At 40.6% G+C, this 10,354-nt stretch overlaps 1 pseudogene; it reads right to left on the bottom strand.

Moving 5' to 3' along the window:
• Positions 1-6,982: 6,982 nt before the first annotated feature.
• Positions 6,983-9,453, bottom strand: LOC119783662 (annotated as a pseudogene).
• Between the last annotated feature and the right edge of the window lie 901 nt (positions 9,454-10,354).

The following is a 10,354-nucleotide window of genomic DNA, read 5'->3' as shown; positions in this document are numbered from 1 at the left end:
CAGACTGTGGAAGGAGACCAAAGGCCCTGGAGAGACCCCATGCAGTCATAACGATATCAAACATTTTGAAAAGAAAAGCTGCTGCAAGATTTGATCCCAGGATTATCTTGCTGAGTGAATGATCAATGCACTCCTATAATGCAGAGGTCTGAAAAATAGTGATCTCATCAGAATGCACAGAAAGATACACTGCCTGGCCAAAAAAGAAGTCGCCACCTGGATTCAACTAAGCAAATAGGTATGAGCCTCCTATTGGATAATTACTGCATGAGCGATGATCTTTCAGCTGGCAACAAGTTTTTTAATCCCAACTGGTGCAATGACTTGCTTCTCATTTCCTAAACAACCATGTCGAAAGAAATATCCAGGGGTCGTGGAAAAGATGTAAGTCTGTTTGAGAAGAGTCAAATCATTGGCATGCATCAAGCAGAGAAAACACCTAAAGAGATTGCAGAAACTACTAAAATTGGGTTAAGAACTGTCCAATTTTGTATTGTTTTTAATACTGTCCATTATTAAAAACTGGAAGGATAGTGGGGATCCATCATCTTCAAGGAAGAAATGTGGCAGGAAAAAAATCCTGAATGATCGTGATCGGCGATCACTTAAACGTTTGGTGAGATCAAATCGAAGAAAAACAACAGTAGAACTCAGGGCTATGTTTAATACTGAAAGTAAGAGCATTTCCACACACACAATGTGAAGGGAACTCAGGGGATTGGGACTGAACAGCTGTGTAGCCGTAAGAAAACCACTAATCAGTGAGGTTAACCGGGAAAAAAAGGCTTCAATTTGCTAGGGAGCATAAAGATTGTACTGTGGAGCAATGGAAGAAGGTCGTGTGGTCTCATGAGTCCAGATTTACCCTGTTCCAGAGTGTTAGTCGAATCAGGGTAAGAAGAGAGGCAGGTGAAGTAATGCACCCACCATGCCTAGTGCCTACTGTAAAAGCCTGTGAGGGCGGTGTTATGATCTGGGGTTGCTGCAGTTGGTCAGGTCTAGGTTCAGCAACAGTATGTGCTCAAAGAATGAGGTCAACTGACTACCTGAATATACTGAATGACCAGATTATTCCATCAATGGACTTTTTCTTCCATGATGGCACAGCCATATTCAAAGATGACAATGCCAGGATTCATGGGGCTCAAATTGTGAAAGACTGGTTCAGGGAGCATGACACATCATTTTCACACATGGATTGGACACCACAGATTCCAGACCTCAACCCCATTGAGAATCTTTGGGATGTGCTAGAGAGGGCTTTGCGCAGCGGTCAGACTCTACCATCATCAATGCAAGATCTTGGTGAAAAATTAATGCAACACTGGATGGAAATAAATCGTTTGACATTGCAGAAGCTTATTGAAACAATGCCACAGCGAATGCATGCTGTAATCAAAGCTAAAGTGACCTTTTTTTTTGGTGGCAACTTTTTTTTTGCCAGGCAGTGTATATAGATGAGCACATGCAAAGTCTGATTTTTTCAAAGATAATCTTTCAGCAGATAAAAGGCTATCTGCCAAATACCAAGTATTTAACCCATAATCAAATCAGGAACTGCGTGCACTTGACCTCAGAGGGTAATGTTTGCAATGCTTTTACAGTACTGTAAGTGGCAATCACCTAAAAAGTGTGAATCTCAGATAGAAAAAATACTAGTTTGTCAACTAATAAGAATGGTTAATTAAACATTTACAACCATAATTAAGAAGTTTAATCTTTACATAGTAATAGGAAATATTTGGCAAATTTTAGATTCACATATTAAAATAGCTGACATTATATTATTTAATGTTGTAGCATTTCATAATTTTTTATTACGTTTATAACATAAAACACCAACACTTTCATGAGTTGTTGTTCTAGACAAATATGCAGATGAACACTTGGGGGCAACTAGTGAGAGAGATATCAGAATTACAAAAACACAGTGAGGAGTTAAAAAACCAGAGGCCTGTTTCACCAAGCAGGTTTAATCAGGGCTTAATCCCAGAGCTAACATGGTCCGGGAGCAGGTTTCCCACAACATACTGTAGTCTCCTCTGTTTCCACGCTCCTTAAAGCCAGTCACGTTGTTTTATTACCCGATTTATTTAGAAGACTTCTGTCGTATTTCTGTGTGAACAATTAAAAGAAACCATTTACTAGGTCCGTTGTGTTGAAAACATAAAACATAGCACATCCTTTAGACGAGAATCCAATCTATAGTGGAAATGAAATGGTCAACCAGACTAACTTAATTCATGAAATTGTGTCTTACTCTAGTCAATAATTATTTAGCAAATGTAAAAAAATATAAACATAAAAGAAAAAACAGCTTTGTTTCATAATTTCAAATGTATTCATTGCCAGCTGAAGCATTTACCAACCCCATGACGTCTCCATTTGAGTTACTGCAACATGGTGGCGCCCTTACCATAAAAATATAAAACAAGCTCAGTTTTTCTCTTTTACATTTATCTTTATTTACATTTGTAATATGATTTTTTATAATAGTAAGACACAATCTCGTGAATTAAGCTAATTTGCTTGACCGTTTTCATCTTTAAGCTTTATTTGTCAAAAAGGAGGCTAAATAAAAATTTATTAATTAAAAACTTGGTCAAGAACATGTTGTTTTAACTACTTTTTGGTTTTCAAGTTCCTTTATTACCTCCGCCAAGGAGGTTATATGTTTTTGGAGAACTTGTGTATGTGTCTGCTTGTCTGTCTGACTGTGTACTGTACAGGAAACCTTAAAAAATATGGACGGATTTTAAATAATTTTTTATCAGTGTCCCTCAGGCCAAGGAAAAATTATTTTAAACTTGGTAATAATCCAGATTATGTGTTAATTTTAGCTATAGGTGTAGGTCACTATTTGGAGCAAAATTCACTGCTTTGCTGGGTTCTGTGCTCTCTGAGTGCTTTTAGAGTTTAAGTTCTTTTTGTAGTCTGAATTAAATTCAGTCTCCAATGAAAGGGCATGTCATGTTTTCCAAATAGCTGACTGGCTGCTGCTGAATTCTAAAAGCTAGACTGCCCATGAGCAGGTTTGAACTTCAGAGTACATTACCGTGACGACTAGCATCACTAAGAATGAACCCAGCTTCCTGGTACCAGAAATCAGGGTTAAACTTGAAGTTGTTTCACTAACCAAGTAATCCTGCTTTGCGGTACAGGGCATCTGTTCTATTATGGTTTTGATTCGGTTCTTGATGGTTTGCCAAATAACATGTTCTCTTATTTTTGTTATATTAATTCAGTTTACTTACTTTTTCCAGGTGCTCTGGTTTATTTCTCAGGTGCATGGACCCTACTAATTATCTGATGACTATGGCTAAGAGAAAAATTATTAAAGGCAACTAAAACACTAGGAAATTCACCAGTGTTTCCTCGTTTGTCTATTATGCACCTGTTTCCCCCATTATCCAAGCCTTCAGTCTGCTGTGTTTATTGGGTCCCTCAGTTTTCTCCCTTTTTTCTATGTTTTCCTGCAATTATTTATTAATCAAAATTCTCAATGGCTAACTATGAAGCTTTTAATTATCTGTCTGTATTTTGGTCCTGAACACCAGACAGTAAATTCTTAGGTCATTTAAACATTTGTTTAATCGAGCAATTTACATGTTTTGTCTTTAAAGGCTTTTCACATTTTAATTCATCTTTTCAACTCTATCATATTTTATCTACCACTGTTCTTTGAGGACGTTAACAATACTCATGTAGTTTGGTTTATCTGGTCTCATATTGGCCAGAGAGACATTACAGATTGGATACTCTTGTACTGCTTATCCTGAGCCCAGCCGGCTGGTGCTTGGACCGCTGTAAGCCAGTAAGGAGGCACATGGTAAGGCCACCACTGGCAAGCCAGGGGGACAGAGCAAATCCTCAGTGATGGATGGCGGATGTAAATTCTGCCAGGGAAACATTTACATGCAAATAATGGAATCTGCCATGGGGCCACTCCTGCTTGCAGTGCAGAGGAGCATACATGTATGAAACAGCAGACAGCACATAGACAGACATGTGAAAACACACAAAGAGAAATGTGGAAATACAGGCGTGCACAGCAGAGGTAATGAGATGATGTATGAGAGCTTTTAAGCCCTTGTCCAGAGCCTTTACTTTGTCTACTGCCCAGTTGTATTTTCCTTTTTCTGGCCACCCCTCCTGTTCTGCTATTATCCAACATCTGTGTGTGATCTAGGGAGATTTTGCAATATTCATATCTGATCTATTGGATTAGACCTGATCAAAGCATTAAAGCAGAACAGATGCAGCTTTTGAATATTAGCTGTAAAACCCAAGACTTACTGACAGAGAACAGGACATGGATCTGAAATAATCTTAAAAGAAGTATTTGGTATTCAATAACGGAAACCAAGGTGTGTGTATATCAAGGAGAATGGAAGAATAATATTGAAGCAAGGTGAGTCTTATAAGGGGGATGCTGAACTGCGGAGGGAACTTACTGAGGGACAGAGACTAATTGTCACAAAGAGCTGAACTAAATTTGGGACACTGGGAAACAAAAGCCAAACTCTAATATGATGAAAAAATTATTTAATTCTATTCAATCCCTTATTGTCATCGACAACATTTTCTTCAGAGTATTCACAGATGTAATAAAGCCAAATATGTAATAAATCACAAGATCTGTGTGAAAACCATTCACCAAGTCCCATAACCACCCACTATATAGACAATAAATATTTCAGTGCAGGCAGTGGGTGTAATAAACACTTACATTGATACTGCAGCAAACGATATCAATCCAGAAAGACTTTAAATAATGCAGCACTGAAAAATCCCCTTCACAGAGATATGGTGACAGTCTCTTAATGGGATAAAGAGAGCAGGGGGTCAAATGTTTAGCAGCCTCACTGCCTGAGTGTTAGGGCTCTTAGTCGGGCTGGTGGTTCAAACCTAAAAACCCTACCTTCTACCTGAAGACAGCAGACAGGGTGTTGTTGGTCACTCATGATTTTGTGAATTCTTTTCAGACATCATTTGCGACGTAAATAGTGCTGATCACTCGTTCATAATCATCACCCCTCATCATACTGTCGTGGTCACTTACCTGTGTTTCTCTAATGTAGAGGTCCTGCCTTAGACCTAGCTGATTACTGCAGATCGGATGTTTTTATATAATGGTATATAATGATGCAGCTTACAATGGAAAATGGCTAGTCAGTAACATCAAATATGGTCGCTTAGTGAAAAACTAGGCCCGGATACTAGCTGGCTGATTGACTGATTGCGCAGGACTCCTAAGTGAATTCTGGCTTAAAATTTGTTCTAACCTGAAAGAAGATTAGAAGTAGGTTAAAAATGGGGATTGCAACAAATTCTCCTAAATCACTCGTATGAAAGATTTAAGAATGAATTTGTTCATATGAACGCTTCTTGCAAGAGGCCCCATTTAAAAATTTTCTATCTTTATTATTTTTTTGACCTGACTGATCATACAGTTTCATTCATGCTGTTTGTGAACACAGGTCTGCTGCTGTCGTTTTCCAATGCTAGCATGTCCTGTCTCAGATACAGATAAATATGAAAATGCTTCGAACATTATTTTGTATATCAGCCGATCTTTGATGGATGACAAGAACTGACAAGAACATGCAGGAGCGAACATTGTCTCTATTTAACTGAGCAATTTAATCAGTTGATCTAAAAGGTTTGTTAAGCAAATGTGCATAATTCCAACAACTGACAGTATAATATTGGTGAAAAAGGTTTTTAATTTTGTGTAAAAACTTCATAATTCGGTTAAAGTATAATGAATATGATGCATTAACATTTAAAAATCAATAGTAATTTTGAAAAAAAAAAAAGAAAAATTACAACATATTTTCTTTTGATTTGTTGCAAAAGAGACAGGTTGTTGGAATCTGGAGGTCTGTCCACCTTCCTCCAGCAGAGGGTGCCCCTTGGTCTCCTGGAGCTGAGCTGAGGACCACACCTGATATCCATCAGTCATCAGGAGACCAGCTTTATAAGCAGCGGCTGAGCTTCCCTTCAGTGCCAGAGTGTTTAATAAGTCTCGGTAGCCAACCAGCCTGCCAAACTCTCTGACTCTCCTGAAACCTTAAACCAGATCCTGATCAGTTTTGTCCTCTTGCTCTTCTAGGAAGATCCTGACTGAAACCTGGAGCTCTGGTGGAGCTCATGTTTGGAAACCAGCCTGCCTGCTCTGAGAAGCCAAACCTGAAGACCTCAACCTGCGTCTCCTAGCCAGTTCTCTGGAGAGAGCTTGGAGATCCCCTCAAGGTCTGAACCTCACAACTCTGAAGCCAGTTCCTGCCGCTGCTAAGCCCTCTGCCGATCCTCAGTCTCTGGACCCAACCGGTACTCTCCCCCTGACGCTCAGCCTCTGGACAGTGAACCGGTGTTTCCTGCCTCGAACCTGTTTCCAACACCTGTCATAACCTTGTGTTTCCTCAATAAACAGTCAAACTTTCCTCCTGACTCCATGTGTGTTCTGCATGTGGGTTAGGAACCTAAAACCCATCATGACACAGGTCACACTGAATCAACTAATGAAGAGTTAATGAAATGTTATGCAGTACAAAACACATTGTTAAAATTTAAATAAAATAAACCATTGCTCTTATATGTGACAAAATATCAGCGTGAGGTCTCTCTGATAATAAGATAATATTACATTATTTTTCCATTAAGGTAAGTCGCATAGATATGTGCGTCTTATTGTTTGAAGTGTTATGGGATTTGTGTTTCCAGTGAGTGTGTAGGTTTTTACTTTGACATCCTTAAAATAAATTCTTTAACTTAAAATTGACTATCAGTAAAAGAAAGACTGCAAATTGTGTTCAATACTGCAAAGGAAACATAAAAAAATTATAGGGAAATATCAATGCAAATATCACTTCCTCAGTGAGGTCTAGAAGCATAAGATCTATATTTTAATATTTGACCAATTAGATGAGCCCTTCAAAAATATATATAATATATTACCTACTCTTTCTTTGTACATACATCAACTAGTGATGCAACCTGGACACATCATCAGTGATATTACCTGGTATCATAGAGTGTTTCGGGTCTTTCAAACATCATACACTCTCCTCCAGGCGACCCAGCCAGGGTTGATCAGACCCCAGCTCGTGTCCAGGTAGCGCTACCCTACCCACGGATCTCCTCTCCTGATCCACAACCACCGCGAGGCAACCTCTGCTGCCTCTGTGGCCTCCTTGATGGCCCTTCGCTTGCTGGCCCCTGTGATGCCCAGCATGCTGTACACCCTGCAGAGGGACTGGCCAGCAAACCCTCTGCATCCCACCTCAATAGGCTCGCACCTTGCTCGCCACCCATTGAGCCGACGCTGCTCCACCAGATCGCTGTACTTAGCCCTCTTTCTCTCATTGGCCTCCTCGATGCGGTCTTCCCAAGGGACCGTGAGCTCCAGAAGCACAACCTGCTTCGATGTTGCTGAGGTCAGCACCACGTCTGGCCTTAGTGATGTTATGGCCACATTTTCTGGGAACTTCAGTTGTTTCCCCAAGTCTGCCATCAGCTCCCAATCCTGTGCCATTGTGAGCAGGCCAGAGGAAGAGACCCTGGCAACAGCTGGTGGTCCTTCTCCAGCTCTGATGAAGGAGATAGCCGTGGGCTATTCCACTGCAGATGGAGTTCGCTATGGCCTTCAAGACCTGGTCATGACGCCAGCGATAGCGCCCCTCACTCAGGCTCCTCGGACAGCAGCTCAAGATGTGCTCCAGGGTCCCTCTCTTCTGGCACAGGGCACATGCTGGTGACTCCACCTTCCCCCAACAGAACAGGTTAGACGGGCTTGGCAATACGTCATATACAGCCTGGATCAGGAATTTTATGCGCTGGGGCTCGGCTCTCCACAGCTCAGTCCACGTGACTTTGCGCTCTGCTGCTTGCTCCCATCGCGTCCAGGCTCCCTGCTGCCGCATTCCAAGCACCCTGCCGGACCGCTCTTCTTCCACTGCTGCCCGCACTTCTTCCTGGAGCAGCGTCCTCGTCCTCTTCTCCTTTGCCTTCCCGCAGCAAGGTGTTGTGCTGCTACCAAGGCCTGGTCTTCCCCGAGCCACTGTCCCCACCAGAGTCCTGTGCCGCAGCCGTGACTCCGCCACTTCCACAGCCTCTGCCGCCCTCCACTTCCGCCCCGTCCGGACCTCGATACCAGCCTGAGAGACTTTTGGGTCACATGACTCTCTGTATTGCAGCACCTCCCTAGTTCGGCTCACCTTGAATTCCTCATTCAGGCTGCTAAAGGGGAGCTTCAGCATGTTGTTCTTTCCATATAGGGCGATGCTGCTCAGGCTCCGCGGTACACCCAGCCACTTCCGCAGGAACCTGCTGACTCTCCTTTCAAAGCCCTCAACTGTGGAGATTGGGACCTCATACACAAGGAGGGGCCAGAGAATCCTTGGAAGGATGCCATGTTGGTACACCCAGGCCTTGAACTTGCCAGGTAGACCTGATTTGTCCACCGTAGCTAGCCAAGCCTCCAGATCTTGATTGGTTGCGTTGATGGCTGCTGTGTCTCTCAGGCTGCAGTTGAAAACTTTCCCCAGGCTCTTCACCGGCTTCTCGGTGATGGATGGTATCTGGGTGCCGCCAAGTGTAAAGATGAACTAGTTGGTGACTTTTCCTCTCTTTAGCACAAGGGATCTCGATTTAGCGGGCTTAAAGGTCATGCGGGCCCTGGTGGTCAGTTCTTCCAGCACCTTCAAGATCCACCTGCTCCCTGGGACATTTGACGTTGTCACGGTCAGGTCGTCCATGAAGGCCCTGATGGGCGGCTGCCTGACACCAGACTTGGTTAGGGGCCCTCTGCACTGAACCTCTAAATTAAGTTGAAAAAAGTAAACAAGTCCAGAAAAAAAAGGTTAAAATCTAATTGAAAAGTTAAGTAAGTAAAGTAAAAAAAAGAGTTAATAAGCCTAGTTAACAATTATATTTAGTTGTATAGACTAAAAATGTAATGCCAGTATCAGCATTCATGCCTCTAAGGTTATGTTGTACAGAAAAAAAAAAAAGTGTTTCTGTCACTCTCAGTGTTTTTCATGAATTTCTTATAAGCAATTTTGTTATTTTTCTTAATATATTAAGGCAAGTTGGGGTTTCTTGTTATTACATTGACATAAATTATTGCCATTAAAATATCCATGTTTTTTTATGTTACAAAGGTAATAATGCCTGGATTCCAATAACACTATTTGCTTGATTTTCAAAGTATTTCACTGAGTGCCCTATAAAGGGTTAAACATTGAAAGCTAATTTAAACAATCTCAACATTGTTTTAAGGTTTTTACTGGTCTTCATCAGAGACGTTAAAAAAAAAAATCTCAATTTTGGATAATGTTGCTCTTCACTGTTTCTGTACTGGAATAATATGACATACTTTTTTGTTTCGCTTCTTGTTCTGAAATTTGCAAGTGTTGAATAGTTACCCTGGTAATCGCACCGAATTACCATTTGCCATTCACTTCAATATCCTGGCCGTCATTGTGTTCTGTTTCAGAGAGCATTCGATAAGCTTTGTTTTCAACAAGTACAGCTGCTACTGTTATTAACATCACAATTAGCTGCTGGAGGCAGAGGTTTATTTTTGACCCATAAGAACACGCATATGTGATAAAAGAGCCAGCTGTGCATGTGTAAATCAGAGACATAAAAAAATCTGGTTCCTTATAAATATTTTCTTTTGTATGATCTCACTATTCTTTGTGAGCTTATCAAAACACATTTGACTACTATGATTTTTCAGGACAATAGTGGGGTTATAAATCTGTATTTATTGGCATATTGTAGTTCACTGTATTCGCTGTATTGAACATGCAGACAGGATTTCTTTTTCTTTTTAAACAATTAGTTTGACAGCAGACAATAACATGGAACAATGAGAACATTGTCTAACAAACTTTGTTAAGATCTCTGAAAAATAATTGACATTTCAAGTTCATTGTTGAAGAAACGTTTGTTGTATGACCACCTGGCTTAATACTTTAAGTTGAACCTAAATTATTAAAATTAGATAAAAAAATGTTGGTTTAAATGCTCAGGGACAGTCTGGAAAATTTTAAGACCCAAGTCAGCCATGAACTGCAAACTACTGGAATATCCCAATTATTTTTAATGTTATCAAGATTTACATTACCATGAATTTTGGCAGGTGCTTATCAAGAGGAGACTTTTCCCCAAAACCTTCAACCACTTTCCACTCGCAAAAAAAACACATCCCCTATTAGGAAAATAAAAATTGTAATCAAACTAAACAAATTTTTTTTTGGCCTAAAAGACAAAAATATGTTTAGGAATCAAAGTAAGGCTATTAACATTTTTAACAAGTGATCCTGAATGTTAAGCAAGGTGTTTG

Source organism: Cyprinodon tularosa, unplaced genomic scaffold (genome assembly GCF_016077235.1).
Source record: "Cyprinodon tularosa strain WSP-4 unplaced genomic scaffold, ASM1607723v1 ctg21, whole genome shotgun sequence".
Taxonomy (NCBI): domain Eukaryota; kingdom Metazoa; phylum Chordata; class Actinopteri; order Cyprinodontiformes; family Cyprinodontidae; genus Cyprinodon; species Cyprinodon tularosa.
This window is presented reverse-complemented; position numbering and strand designations above follow the sequence as displayed.